This window comes from Lepidothrix coronata, unplaced genomic scaffold (genome assembly GCF_001604755.1).
Source record: "Lepidothrix coronata isolate B3197 unplaced genomic scaffold, Lepidothrix_coronata-1.0 Scaffold17, whole genome shotgun sequence".
In the NCBI taxonomy this organism is placed as follows: Eukaryota; Metazoa; Chordata; class Aves; order Passeriformes; family Pipridae; genus Lepidothrix; species Lepidothrix coronata.
Window position 1 is genome coordinate 9784671 of NW_016690197.1, and position 15777 is coordinate 9800447.

Genomic DNA, 15777 nt, shown 5'->3' on the forward strand with positions numbered 1-15777 from the left:
ACTAGGCTTTCCAATGAACACCCAATTGTCAAAAGGCTTGCCAGAAATTACAGGAGGTAGCGAGGCCGAGCAGGCACGTAGAACCTCTCTGTGTTGACCAAGACTTGCTGAGTGTGAGTCCTGGCTGTTTGCCTGAGAGAACTCAGATGTTCAGTGTTTGTACATTAAAATATGGGATCTTTTTTGCTCTGTCCTTGGCCAAGAACTTCTCTTGGCCTTCAGTGTAATACTTGTTGCTACTCCTCACTTCGGGAGTGGCTGCATTTTAGTGGTGAGCACCAGATCAGCCCATGGGGTGTGGTGGCCCCCAGCGAACTGTAAGGAAAGCTGAATAATTTCCCAATAAAACCCAGGGTGCAGGATCTGGCTCCAGCTCCAGCATTCCCCAGTGTCATGTGCACTGACTCGGACCATCTCTTTTGCCAGAATAGTCAGATAGTCCCAATAAATGGTGGTGATGATGAGCTTGGAGGCTGAATGATGGCCAAGATGAAGAAAGCTCCAAGATAGTCAGGATAAACTGGCATCACAAAATCTATCATGTAAATGCCATTGTTGTCAGGGCCACTACCCAGCTTTCTGTCAAAATCTTAAGTGTGAAGCACTTTTATCAACGGCTGTTGGAAAAATATTGCAGGCACACAGTTGTTGGCCAACCCTGACCTCTTTATAAGTGCCCAAGAAACAAGCATAAATAATAAAGCATCACTTTTGTTGGCCTGTTGGGGACAAGCCCCTTGCCTTTCATTCTGCCAGTCAGGACAAGGTTTCATCACTGATGAGGTCCACCACAAAGAGGTTCTTTATTGAAGCACAACACTCTCTGAAGGAGATGTTTCTTTTCCAGTCTAAATGGACCAGATATTTTGGTTACAGGCTAAGAACATGACCTGTGTACCTGAGTCCTAAAAATCAGATCCAGAGGGTGAAGGAAAGAGAATTGTGGCTAGAAATAATAAACCTTTTCTGAGTCCCACCACTGATTCACAGGTAGGAAAGATGGCTTCATGCTGGTCAGGTGCTGCTGAGGGGAGTCAATGCATGGTGACAAACTTGCAGTTTGGCCAGTTACATTCATTTGCCATAGCTGACAGCAGTCAAGTTTGCTTTGTATGAATGTTTTACAAAGTCTTCCTTATCTCACCTCCATCACTGCAGCATCCCAGGACATGGTCTACTGCAAACTCTCAGTACACTTATGATGTGTCAGGTGTTGACTAGAGGCTGGTAACTGAGGCAAGGCACAGATAGTGACTTGCCCAGATCCAAGCAGCAAAATGTTATCTCACATGGTACATCTGAGCTGAAAACAGACCAGAGAACAGCCTGCTATTAGGGAGAGGAAGAGGGAGCTGAGGGTACCCATACAATATATCACAACCGAGAAGGGGGGTACCCTACAGTAGAAAGTGCAAGAACATCCTGGTTTCTGGCCAGATGTTGCCGGGTGCTGAGACCTCATACACTGGGATGGCACCACCTCAGGATCAAAAGAGGATCCTGTATAAAGTCAGCTCTTCCCAAACATTGGTGTTTATATGGGGACCTGTATCTGGGTCAGAATGAAAATCAGCAGCAAAGTTTACACTGGTTTTACGTTAACACACGCAAAGTAGGAATGAGCCCTGTGTTTAGAGGACAAAGCAGGTTTTGCCACACCAAGAGAGAAGGGGGCAAAACCCCCAACCACCACCACATTAGAAGAAATTAATGTTCATATTTATCCATAATTGGGTGGTATTTTCTGGAATGATGTACTTTAGACAGCTTTATCCTTACCTGTTGCCACTGTGAAAGATGTGCTAACTCCCAGACTTTGTGTTGTCCAATTACATCGCAGTACCTGTTTGGAGACAGAGTCCAACCCTTCCTCTTCACATTTGTCAGAAGTATGGCAACATGAGTCAGACCTCAGGCCATCAAGGTGACCAAAGAGGAATCTGTAATGCACTGTGGTACTGCAGGTACCAACCTCCGACCCGTTGCCCCTGCAGTTCCCCGTCCGACTGAGGGATGGCGGTGCTGCCTCAGCTCTTACTTCATCTAATGATGCACACAGTGCACTTTGTGAAAGGATTTTTTCATTAGCACCACAGGGTGTGCTGGTAGATGATTGCATATGACAGGAGTCATTCTTACAGCCACGGTCCACTTGCTGTTGCTACATCTGAAGCCTTGCATGCAGCTGCTGGAACAGCCCTTACCCGCCCATGGCTTGTAACCAGAGAAAGAACAGAATGTCCTCAGAAATTACGCGTGGCTTGTTTCTGGGATGCTTTTTATTATGAGCATTTACAGACTGTGTCGGTCATTGGTAGGTGGTTATGCTCAGAGGAGATAACAGATCCCACCCAGGACACCAGCTCTTGTAATTCCAGCTTAGTCTTTGATCATGGATAAATTATTCCTCTTTCACATGCCTCTGTCTCCTTCCCCATTCAAGTGTCTACTTAGACTGTAAGATTTTCGAGACAGTGGGTGTATCCTAGCGTGCAGATACAGAATGTAGTATAGATACTGTACAGCACCCAGAACAATGCAGCCCTTGATCTTGATGGCAGCCTTCACCCATTATCTTAATAGAAGCATCAAAGTCTATATACGAAAGAGTTTACCCGAACAATCCTTTGGCCATACTGACTCCAGAACAGACCTGTGACAAGAAGTGACGGAGGAAAATGTGTGTACATAAAACCATTCTGTATGTTTGGAATGACTGAAGATCATCTGGGTTCTGCATGGAGGTGACTGTCCTCCAAGTGGCAGTACTGCACCTTAGACACAATGTGTGTGCCATCTCCACAGCCTGCTAGAAGCTTTCTTCTGTGTAGCAAAAAGAAGTCAAATCCAGGTCTTGGATCCCAAAGGGCAATTTTTTAGTAACTGTAGTGTTGCTCTGCAGGTGGCAACTCTTTAAAGAGCTCAACTAATACCACACTGGCACCAGAGAATCAACTGATTCCCTCCATTACAGGGGAAGACTCTTGACCCATCCAAAGAGGGAGCAAAAACCAAAGACTTGAGGAGACTGGACCCTGCAGCTATCCAGTCCCTTTTCCATTTTTAACCACCCACTGGAAACACCACAGGAGGTAGAAGGCATCAGTTCTTAAGGAAAACTCCCTTTTGACTAAAAATTCTCAAAAAGGACATTTTAAACAGGAGGTTTTGACCAGGAGTAATGTGAGGACCACTAATACTGCTCGACTGCCACTAAGAGAGTGAACTTCCCATCTTGTGCGGCAGAAGAGCAGACACCACTGTGCACCTCACCTCCAAGCGTACATCTTCCAGCTTTGCTGGGCTGCAAGGAGCAGATCTGTGTGCACCCTCTACCAAAGAGAGCCTATTTAATTGGCATACTACCTCTCTTCACCAAGACATCTGTCAGTCTGACCTGGTGGTGTTTTTCACTGTGCTTCTTCAGGCCAGATTTGTGTCTTATGTCTCCTCTGCCCCACCTTGGCAGACCCACATCCACACTGTGCAGGATCTTTCTGGCAACGCTAGGCATCCTGGAGCAACAGTGAACCTCTGTTAGTCATTTGCCAGCCACTTTCTAATCCAAGCCTTGCTATTTTTATCCAGTTCAGATTTCTTCATTCCTTTAATAAACATATAATGTGGCAATCTACCAAATGTCTGGCCAAAGGCAGAGCAGTTTGCAATCGTTTCTGGCCCTACTGCCAGAAAACAACTAACTAATCAAAAGACATCTTGTTTGCTAAGTTGACCCCAGTAGCAAAGTCTCCTCTCAGAGGAAGGATCTGGATATCAGGACTCTGTCAGTATTTCCACACAACTGGGGGTGTCTCCACCTTCTCTCCCAAATCAACTACGTTAATGATGTAGTAGAGGAGAATTCAGCAGTATCCTATCATGCCCATCCAAACACCAAAGAGCAAGTGATCTATGTGTCACAAGGAAGACTGTAGGTCCTCCAGTAAAATCACTCAGTCTTCTGACATTTCTACCCCTGATGACCCAACAAATAAGGACACATGGCAGTGTCCACTGCCATGTCCTCTTGTGACCTCAGCCCCAGTGTGTCTTAGACGTGGTATCTCTCATTGAAAACTGAGTGACTCTTTTGGTTTGGACCACCAGCAGATACTGTTGAGTCTTCATCTGAGTAATGAGTGTGCTGAGTGCTGTGTGCTGAGTAAAAGCACACACATTCAAAATGTGCTAAGCCCTATAATAACAGGGAGAAGGTGACCTCAAATATGTTGTTTGTACCATCAGCTAAATGCTAATTTGGAGCTGCTCTCCCTCCCACTTTGCTGGGTTATCTTGACAGAATAAAACCTAGAATTCCCAAAGAACTAGCAATTACTAGCAAGTTTCCAAGGGCAGAACTCAAAATAATCTAAGAAAAAAAACCCTGGTCATTAAATCTCTTATTTCCAGGAAAAAAACCCAGCGCCCCTGATCTCTGAAAAGCATGTTCTTCACAGTATCTTTGGCAGGATTTCCAAAATCACCTGTATGTATAAACCTTGGTCTGAGTGACCTCTATGCAAGGCTAAGATGGCAGATCATTCTATTATGCTCAGTCAAATGTATGAACAAATTTCTTTCAGGCATAGTTAGGGTCTCAGCCTATGCATTTTGGAGATTTTGTAGTGAAATTAGCACAAGGTCATAACTTCTCTGTTGAGGAAAGTTGTACCTGCTCCCCCTTCCAGATGGGGAGATTTGTGGGGAGTAGAGGGCAGCTGAGCAGTGGGACTTTCCTATAAAAGGAGCCCACTGGGACAAGAACTTCTGGAAGGTTATTTGGGGGATGTGAGTATGTAGGGTGTTGATGATGTGTGCTAGGGGAATGATGGGCTGCAGCAAAACTGTAGTGCAGGTTTAGAGATTCAGCGTCAGAAATTCTGCTTGTGGTTTAGGCCATTGTTTAAGGCTGATAAAGCAGCTGCTACAGAAAAGGGGAAGCAGAGGGAAACTGCTTATTATAACTGGTACTGTGTGGACGATGGGGAGCAAAGTAGTGCATGGTCTGCTCTTGGGGAGGAAAGCATACTTTGTTGAATAGAGACTTATCTTTTTTACTTCTCTACTGTGTCTGTCCCTTTCCTGTAATTAGATATGTTCTGGGTAGTAAAGGGAAGATTTTGGCTCTGATACTGGGAACCTGAAGCAACCCTGAGGCTCCAGAGCCTGTATTTCTGACAGTTTAGAGTGCCCTGCTGTTGAGGAAAGCAGTGCCCTTGTCCATGGCCTTACATGTAATGAAAGCTTGTGAAAGTCCCTCTTCTGATGATGACATGGCAGCCTGACCTCCCATGTGACATTTTTCTGCTCATTGCTGGGACATCATCAAGGTCTAGAACTTATGAATTAGTTCTGGGGACACAGTTGCTATTTTAAGTACCTTTGTACCCTCTTCTAGAGGCATAGGAAAGCTTTGTTTTTCAGGTCTCTGAACATCTTAATAGTTGATTTGAAGGCTCTTCCCAATGCAAGAACAGGTCTGCTGTGGGATCCCTTTGGCCAAGTCAGGAATATTTCTCAGCTGATGACCTCATAGATAATGGAGTGGAGGATCAGAGTCTCGGAAGTGTCATCTGAGGTGCTGGAGGCTGAGGCCATCCTTTGATGAGGTCTGTCCCTGAGCTGTTATCTTGGTTGGGTGATGTCAGCCTTAGGGGATGTTTGTGTGCTGGCAGTGCCTGGTCAGGACATTTCACTTAAGTAACCCCTTGCTCCTCACATGTCAGTGAGTATGGGTTGTGCATCGACCAGACCTTTGCCTGGCATCAGTCTTATCTAAAGTTTACTGTTCTCAGGTTTCTGTGGTCAGCCAAAGATTCAGAAACTTTCTGGTGCTTGCAGACAAACAGAAAATCTGGCACTTTTTTTTAGTGTGACCATGTCCCTGCAGTGGTTGACAGGATGTCCTGTCTGAGGGAAAATTACAGATGTTTGATCTTCAAACAGTGTCCATAGGGACTCCTACTAGATCTGAACAGCTATCATATCTCCTCTGATATCAAAAAGCAGATCCTAGCTGAAAGGCTTCCAGTGGCTATATCCTCTGTTGTTTCATCACTAAGCAAATAAACCAGTTGCAAACCCTTTTATTACATGTTGTGAAATTTTTAAAGGCTTTTTTGGTCTGAAATTTACCTTTTTCTTCATCTGCAAAAAGATCTTAAGGAAGAATGTAGAATCAAATAGGCTGTGGGATGGTTCAAAACCAACTGCTTTGCCAAGCTTCTGGCCATCTGGGATAGGTCCAATTTTTCCTTTAATGGGTGCAGCAGTATCACAGGCTGCAGCAGGGGTTTATTGCATAAGAGTCAGTGTGATGGGGATTAGTCCCTCTTGTGAAGAAAGAAGAAGACATGACTGAGGTTGCTCAGCTGATTAGTGGTAAAGTGGGAATAAGCATCCAAACATCTTGTACAGTTCATGTTTTATACATAAGGTTAAAAAAAGCACATTTTTTAATCTTCGTTAGTCTAACTGAGGGAAAGGGGAATTGTAAATTTCTACCTCATTGATGGAGAAGTTGATATGCTCACGTTGTTGCATACAGAGCCAGACCAGAGACACTTCTCTGAGGGGAGGGAATGGATGCCACTGGAATTTAACTTGAGTAGGTGTATAAATTACCTCATACACATTCCCTCGCCCACTCCATCTGCACTGTAAGTCATTCAAGTCCTAAAGTGATGGGATTTAATCTTAAGGTTCTTGCTGACTCCTCTCTGGCATGTCTGACAATACAGACTTGGAGAACTCTCACTTGATACCCTAAGGCTTTTTAAATGCCACAAGAGGTGGCATCTGTTTGGGTTGCTGGTAGCAGCAGTTTGAAAGCTTTAGAGGGCACTGGAGCCATGCAATCAGCCACCCTACTTGCTGGTGCACAGAAGTAAAGGTATGTTGCTTTCTGAAGTAGGAAGGTTTCTTCTTGACGTGTGGAGATTTGACAGTGCTTTGACACTGGTTCAGAGGATTGCAAAGGAGTTCCTTTAGCTCAACAGGTGCTGACACTCCACAGGCTTTCCTTGAAGTCTGAGGTAGAGGTGGAAGTATCAAAGCTAAGCAAAGTTTTCAGGACTATCTCAGCAGGACTGATATCATCCGTGTTTCATGCAGATGAAAGAGAAAAGAGGAAAAAAGGAAAGCAAGCTTTGAGAACACTGAGTAAAAATTCATGACTAATATCATTAAAGCATAGCTGAGCCAGCTCACTTTCCCCCATTCCTCGATCACACAATTTGGCTTCTTTTACTTGAGCACTAATCAAATCCAACAGCAGTAGGCAATGTGGGGGCTCAGAAGGTCCCACAGCTTAAGGGACCTTCTTTTGCCCTCAAAGTGTGGCGCCGGGCACAAAAGCAAAGCGTTTCATTGTCTGCCTGTGCAGGCAGGTGACAGCAGGAAGTCAGCTGCTGATTGCAAATGTTTGCTGACCGCAGCTTGCCGGGAGTGCCGGCTCTGGCTGCCTGCACCCAGAAAGCTCTCAAAGCCAGGACCTCATCAGTGAGGACAATGACGGGGGGAGGGATTGGAGGAGGAGAAACACTGGAAAAGCTCTGCTCCTTATCTTAAATATGATGTTGCTGGTATCAGTGTGCTAGTATTGAAGGAGATACTGGAGACAATAGGAATATGCTCATCAAGCAGAAAGTTTTGGCTGAAAAGTGTTTCATCTGGGCACTTGTAAGTGCTGTGCTCATGCACACACAGAAGTCAGGTGTGCATGAGGAATTTCAGTGATCAAGCTGAAACAACACCGGAAAATCTGGAAGGATATTTTGTCTGTCAAAAGCCTTTGTTTCTTTAGTTTAATCATTCCTGTCATGTTTAGGACAGATAGTTTTGAAAATACAACCTAATGGCAAGAGATTGCATTTGATTCTCAGCTTTGCTGCAAATGCTCTGGGCTGCCTCTTGCAAGGCAGCTCTGTGCCTGCATCTGTATATGGGGGTTTTGCATCTTGGGTTATAAGCTCTCTCCAGGGTAGGAGCTGCAAGATTGTGTGATCTGCTCAAACCTTTCAGCACTTCCATGGAAGGGTGAGGTTGTTGGTAGTATTAAAAACAGAAGTCCAGATATAATCTGACTGTTGTTCTATAGGGCTCAAAGCAACTGTTGCTGGCTGTGGTTAGTCAGAGGATACTTTTGGTCTGACTCAATAAAGCTAGTTTTGTTGCAATAGTTACTAAAACAACCTCACATTCTTTTTATAGATGGAGAAATCTGGCAGTTCCTTAATAGGAGGTACAAACTTGACAGCCCTGGAGAGATGGAAATGCAGGTTACTTGGAGGCAGATTAAGGGGGAGGCTTACAAGATAAAATGTCGTGGGTCTCATTTATTTGCAACACTTGCTACTTTTCTGCATTAGAAGTGCTGAGTTTGCATCTCTGTACATCTGTGACAGCCACGAGGCATTGCCTATGGTGATGCTTCAATAAAACAGCAGACTTGAGAAATGCCCCATGTCTGTAAAGTGACCAAGTGGCAGAGTTGGGTCTGCCAGTTCATGGACTCCAGACATCCATTGAAACATGCACAGGGGACAATGTGTAGGTGGTGGAGCAGAAAGCACTTAGCTGGCTCTTGCATAGGACCTTCTCCCTTTGAACAGATCTTGCCTTTACAAACATGCACATAGTTCCTGTCAAGTACCTCCCCAGAGCTGAATTTGACTGAATTTCCTATAGCACGTTTCAGGAGGAGGGGCTTTCCACAAACCGTTTCATGGCTGTCCTAGCTGGGTCTGCAGGTGCCACCATGAAGAAGTATGACTAATGTGCTGTCTTTAGCATGTTTTTCCCAAACAAGCGAAATAAATTCCTTTTTCCTTTTTACAGAATACTGTTCAGGGAAAACACAGTTTACAACTGCTATTTCTTAAAATATCTTTTATTCATTAGCTGCTGTTGTTAATAGAATCAAGGTGTTAGTAAAAACAGGTAATTATTCACATAACACACCAGTCATTCACGTTTGCTCACTAGCTGGAGCAGCTGTTAGAAGGCCAACCCCAGTGTGCACACTCGGAAGCAGAAGGTCATCCTGATGCACCACTGCTTTCTAGGTAGGTCTCTAGAAATTCCTTCAGAAGGCACTTTGTTTCACCACCTGTATACATAACTCCGTATTCTTAATCTGCATAGAGCAGCCACTGCCCTCCTGGGTGTGATCCAAGTTATACAACCTGTTGCAGATGCTAATCTGTGCTGACAGCTTTGTACACCATTAAACCCTGGTGGTCTAAGTTGATAATTTCTTGCAAATTCATCAGAATTACTTATTTCCAAAGACTGTCAGGCCCTGGGAAACTTTCACATAATATCTTAGCAAATATCTATCTTGACTTTGGCTTGTGATGTTTTCTGGTTACTATTTCTCCATCTGAATCTACAGAAACATATAGAACTTAAACACACAAACTTGTTCAAAGGTGTCTTTTATGATACCAGGAAATGCTACTTTACTGGGGTAGTGGAAGGCGTATGTCCTCTGCAGAACACAATATTGTGGCATGAGGTGGAATGAATTCATGGGGAATAAGCTGGAGGGATATCAGTACTTGGGCACACTGATACTGTCATCTCTACAGGAGCTGACATTTATCTACTCGAACTGTTTTAACAGCCTGTATGCAACAAAGAAAGGCTCCCTGCCACAGCCCTTTGTGTTTTGCAGACTATTTGGGGTCCCTCCCCTTCCTTTGCTGTTCCTTGGACCTCTTCACCCTTTAGAGATATATAAACATATAACAAGTCCAGGTAAACCACTACATGGAATTGAATCTGGACATGCAGAGGTTTTTCCCCAGCTCTCATACCTCGAGCAATGACCTCCTCTGACTGCTGTGTTGCAATGCCCAGCCCGACTTCTGGTGAAGAACAGAGTTCCTTGTAGACACTAGAAGGGTAAAGAGGAGCAGTGTAACTTCGTGGCACCCAGCAGACAGCAATTTACATCTCTGCCCTATATGGAAACTTAGCAGAGCGGGATGCCCCAAGCTTTCAAACCAGGAGAGAGCTCTCTGGGATCTTAGCCATATGTCATATGGTGCTGGTTACTTGTGAATGGGTTTGCTTGGGGCTTTCCTATACATGTGGTTAATGAAAGAGTCTGCTCCTTCAGCAGGTCTCAGTCTGGTTCCTTTCTGAGCAGCACTGGCTCAGACTGGTGGCTTTGCTAGTGCTCTTGGTTGGCTTTCCCTGGTCTTGCCCAGATGAGTCTTGGTCTCCAGCTGCTGAAAGAGGAAACACCATTTCTGGCTGCACAGCAAGGGTCTCCAAAGAAGTCTGGGCTGTAGTTGATGTGTAGCTGGCAAGCCTGAATGTAACGCCAGCCAGCAAGCCTGAAGAAAGGAGTGTTTATCATCTTACGTGTCCACAGTGGGAGAAAGGGGTAAGTGTTCTGAAACTCTTCCTAAATCCAGCCTTGCCTTTTCCCCTTCATCAAGTCTGGTCCCCTGAAGAAGCTCCTGTCCTGAGCAGCCAAAGTGGCTGGGAATGAGGGCTGGGTAAAGGGGCACCGTAATAGAGAAGTCTGTGGGCTCCTGATCACCATAATATAGACCCTTTCCTACTGCAGGATTACTCTGATCTTGTTCCCCATCCTACTAGGAGTGCTGACTTTCAGTGTAGCTGCAGCAGACAGAGAGGACCCTGTTGGTCTGATCTGCCAGCAGCCTGATGCTCTGATCCACATTACAGTCAGTAGCTGGGGAACCAGGATGCACAGAGGGGATCTGATTAGTGTAACCAAGGAAACAGGAGGAGTCAGCTTTTTAGGATGAACCAAAGTAGAGAAACACTCTGAATGAATTTCATTCACCGCATAACATGGTGGAGAAAACTGAGAGGATTGTTGCTGTGCTTGACAACTAACTGTGTAGATATTACCTGTGGAGGTGAGCTCAGCAGGTGTGTAGGTCAGACATTGCATGCTGGCATTTTCTGTTAGGTTTCAACAGCATTCAGAAGTCCTACATGGAATTATAAATCTAAAACAGGCAGTAGTTTGTGGTTCATATGATAAAAAGTATAAACCAGCAGGAAAATGTGAAAAGGCCATGCTGACATGTCAGTGAAGAAGAGTCACTAGCTGTGGATTTAAGTGCTAAGTGAAGTGCTACAGGTTGTTTCAGAAAGCCAAGTTTTTTATCCAGCTTAGTACAGAGCTGTCATTTGGGAATTCAGAGGCACGTGCAGCCCTCACCGATGGACCATCTTCTGCATTGACTTTACTGGGGGTTTGCAGTGCCAAGTGCCTTTTCTCTTCTTTTCTATTTGTTTGCCAGTGTGATAGACACCCCGCTAGCCCTGGCAAATAAACCATTTGTTATCTGTCATGCCCTTAACTGGAATTAGCTCCCACCCCATTTCCCCGCTGCCTCAGTTGAGCAGCTCCTCAGCAGCCAGGTTATTTCTCAGCTTCTGCTGCCTGTTTCTTGGTGATGGCACTCTCATAATCACTGTCTTGCAGTAAGAACGCTCCTATATCAGTGTCCCTATCTGCCCCAACAGGAAGAGCTGCCTAACCCTGTCCTCTCAGCCATGGAAAAACTATTTGCAAATACATGAGGAAGGAGGCACTTTTTCAGTAGTTATAAATCTGAGCTTTTACTGGTAGGTGCTTTATCTATGCTAGCTAATCTAGAGTGTCTCAGTACTTTTCACTGAGGGTGGGAGTTAGTATCTTTACACTAATTCACTTTCTAAGTGAGCACTGCTCTCTTTTACTGCTGCACTGTGGACCTCTTATGACCAGGAATGCATTCTTTCTCCCCAGTAGCCTTTTACAGAAGTGAAGATAGTGCATTTAATAGGCTAATGTGCTCTGAAGTGGGGTTTGTGTTAAAGATGCTATGCCTGACCTTATAAATAATTAAGATTTGATACACCTTGAGCAGTCCTATGCATTTAAACATTGGCAGTAAACAGCAAGCACATTTATAAGCATGTGTGGTACTACCCTTTGTGCTAGAGCTGATGCCGTGAGGCCAAGAAAGCTCTCTGCCCTATCTTGGGGACCAGAGAAGGTCAGAGGCTGTTGGCACTTACACCACACTCTGCCCAGGCAAACATTTGGGTTGGAAGTGTCTGTATGTGCTGGCCATATGGGAGGGAGGTGTATCTTAATGGTGCAACTAAAGGGCAGAGGCTGAGCTCAGAGTTTGCCTGTGCCCCAGCTCAGTGACTGTGCTGCTGGGTGGCAGAGTAGGGCTGGGCAGGAGATGAAGAAGGGTTTCTCCAGCTGAATGGAAATCTGTCACAGCACGACACATACTGTGGCTGAATGAAAGTAACTCATCAGGGCAGGGAAAATTCAGCTGAACTGGTTACTGACAAAATATGTCGAGTAATTAGTGATCCTTGCAGTATGTCCTGTACCTGCTCAGGTAGAAGAAGAAGATGACAGTAAACATGCTGTTAAGAAATGAAATGTGTCCAGTTCCAATAGCAGAAGCATTTATTATCAGTCTGTGCTGTTCTGTTAGCTCAAGACATCCAGATAAAGATGCAGGCATAGAACAAGCTAGGAGAGCTGCACCTCAACTCATCAATCATTAAGCATTATGTATTTAAATCTGCAATCTGAACTAATTTGAATCTCTTGAGAGACAAACCTGTGCATGCACCTCCTGAAAGAGGGTGCTTTAGTTTCAATGCTTCAGTGTCTCTCATTGTACAGGAGTTTGGTTATGGCAAGGGTTTCTGCAGTAGCAAAGGATGGGATACTATGGTCTGGTTTTCCTCAAAGATTGAGGGATGGCTGAAGACCTGCCTTGTGAACTTCACAGAAACAGGAATGGCTGAAGTCTAAATAAAGCAGTAAGATGGAAAATTTCTAAGATGTTGTGCTGTTTGTGTTATAACATCCCTAACCATGCTCTGGCTTCCCTGTGCTAGATGTGGAACATGAAGTCTTCTATCCATAGAGCACAGCAGAAAACCTGTGAAGGAGGAAAGCAGCATTTGGCCAGATTCCTGGAGGATTAAGAAGCCTGCACAGCATCACATAAGAAGCCAACAGGAGAACCAAAGAAATTCATTAGTAGTGATTTGGACTCCAGGCTGGCCCAGCCCAACGGGTATAAAATTGCATCATCCTTGTGACTGGCTAAATTCCACTGAGGGGGCCACTTGCCAGCAGAAAATGTGGTCATCATAATTGAAACATTGCCTGAAACCAGAAATATCATCTTAGAAGAGAAAAAATGTTCTGGCTGTTTTAAAATGTTCTGGTTTGGGCATTTTCAAAATAAAATGCTTCTATGTGTTGCTTGGAGAAGACTTCTCAGCTGTGTTCGTGTGCAAAGGTAGTGATCATGTGGAAGGGATATATTATGTGGAAGGGAAGGAGTCGAATCAAAGACAAAGGAAAGCAAACACTGTTAAGGCTGAAAAAGAGAACTGCCTCATGAATAATCAGCTGGGAGATTTTTGTCTGTTTTCAGACAAATCCAAAAAGTTTGTAAAGTTTTTCCTTTAATTTTTCACTTTTCTGAGTCCAAATGAAAGCTAGTTGTGAAACAAATATTTCCATTTTTGATGCTCTTCTATTACAACCTCTTATGCTCTGCCTGCATGTGACTCAGCTTAACTGGAATTGGAGAGACTAGAGACAAAGAAAAATCTCATAAACGCAGAAAATAAATCCCACACAAATATTAAAATAATGCTAGTGCATTGTTACTAACTGTTCTAAAGAGCTTTGATATTTCCTGAAAACTCTCATGTGTCTGCAGTGTATCCCACGGCATCAATCCCAGCATGTTATGTGGTCATTAGTCCAAAGAACATATTCATTTATGAGTTTGAGATGGGCTTGTTACTCAAGATGGCATACTCAGTTATGAGCTTCATTCCCAATGATTCAATATTTACTGTGTGCTGTCAAACATCTTGATAGTTTGATGGCTGACCTTCTCAGAGGCTTGGAGTATTAAAAACAAAGCCTGGTGAAGAGAACTGGAAGATCTGGAAGGAATGACATGGAGGAGTAGGAGTGCTGCTTCCAAAGCTGGGTAGGATCCTGGGGCTGTGATTCCAGCCCTCTGTGTCCTATGCTGCAACAGGGGCCATCACAAGAGCAGAATTCAGAGCAGGGTAACTACTGGCAACTATTCCTCATCCTGCTGTACCTGCCTGACATGTCATATTTTCCATCAGTGGCAACCAGAGAGGCTGTTGACAGAGAGCTTGCAAGCTGTTTGAGGCTGTTTGAGGTCTGCTCCACTCAGGCCTGTGCCCACAGATCTTTGGTGTTTTTGTGTCAGAGGGCACATCTCTGCTTTTACTGTCTGGTTATAGACTTTGTTTACTGTGAGGCTCCCTTAATGCTTGGTGAACCTGTCGGTGCTGTCTGCTGCCATGACATCCTATGGAAACAATTTCCAGAAGTTTATCACCTCCACTATGAAAAAATAAAAGTGCTCTTATATGTCAAGTGCATCTAAAAATTTCCAGTTTCAAATTTCCAGTAGTTCTGGGGGCATTTTGAACCCCTTAGCTTCAAAGTAGGAAGCTTACTCTCCGACCAAAGCCACCAGATGACATGTTTCTCACTGTGAGCACTCAGAGCCCATGCTTAGAATTGAGGGCTCTCCTCATTAAAATCCAGGTGTGGAACTCATTGCACCAAACTCATGATCTAGAAGACAGGCATCCAGAAACCAGTCCAGGTGTCTGTATATAGAAGTTACAAATGCACCACCAGCAGATGATTCACCCTTTTCTAAAACAGGTATCTCAGATTACTGCTGTGAGTCACTGTGGGAACCGCCTCCCTGTCTCCCTTGACTGGAGGATGCTTATTTAACCAGAGTGGATTTCATACGTGTTTAAAATTGCTGAAGTTAGTTGAAACCTGCCCCCACCATCTTTGCCCTGTGAGAAGAGACACCTGAATTCTAAATCATCTTAAAAGACTTTTGGCTGAAGGGGGATAGTGGGCAGGTGAGTGTAGGGCAGCCTGATGCTCCATCACCTCTTTGAGGTGAGAAAACATCTTGGCCTCAGTCACGGTCTTTAAAATTAATTATCTTGGGTTTATGATGATGCACTTACCAGTGCTCACCCAAGAACAATGTATCAAAACGTAGTTTCTTTGGGATCCAGGGTAGCGCAAATCTATCTTAGATGATAAAATGGTAGTAAAATGTGTGATATTTGAATCACCAGTATTTAATTAGGCATCTAAAAAAGACAGGGAAGAAGAGCAATATTATGATTGCATGTCTCCTCCTGTTTTGCATGTTAAAAATCACATGGCCAGAGTTACCAGAATTGTGTGATTAGCTTAGAAACATTTAATTTTATATAACTGTGTAAATGTGACAGAATGTCAGACATCTCTGTAGATGAAGGAAGAAGTATTTAGGATAATTTTTTCAAAATGACAACTTCACTTAGTCAGCATATAAAGTGCCTGAAGGTCACAGGCATTTCCAAAAGGGATAGGCATTTCTTCTATTTGAGTGATAAAGACCAGAGTTTCATAAAAAGCTATTTTAGGAAAACTAAAAAAAAAAAAAATGTAAAACAAGCAGCTGCATTTGTTACGAAGCCAAAGTGGCGTGTAAGAGCTGTCGTCACCATGGTTTCTATTATGAAATACTATTTGTTCTGCAAAGCGCTGTATCTTTCCATGCAGTTTAAAAAAATAATAAAAGACACAGTTTTACAAGTTGCTTTTTTCAGTTAAGAATTCCAAGTAAGGACTCGATTATTTTTATGTAATGCCAACTTTCTATATAGAGTCACAGTCACAAAATGACAAGATTA

At 44.0% G+C, this 15777-nt stretch overlaps 2 long non-coding RNA genes across 2 annotated transcripts; one reads left to right on the plus strand and one right to left on the minus strand.

The window, feature by feature from the left end:
* Positions 1-1147: 1147 nt before the first annotated feature.
* On the minus strand, positions 1148-5491 carry LOC108493488. Its single transcript, XR_001873491.1, has 4 exons — positions 5381-5491; positions 3398-3515; positions 1780-1843; positions 1148-1303 (listed from the first exon to the last, which is right to left on the minus strand). It is a non-coding gene; the product is annotated as an uncharacterized LOC108493488 (long non-coding RNA).
* Positions 5492-5558: 67 nt separating this feature from the next.
* On the plus strand, positions 5559-10420 carry LOC108493486. Its single transcript, XR_001873490.1, has 3 exons — positions 5559-5609; positions 8986-9065; positions 10124-10420. It is a non-coding gene; the product is annotated as an uncharacterized LOC108493486 (long non-coding RNA).
* Positions 10421-15777: the final 5357 nt, after the last annotated feature.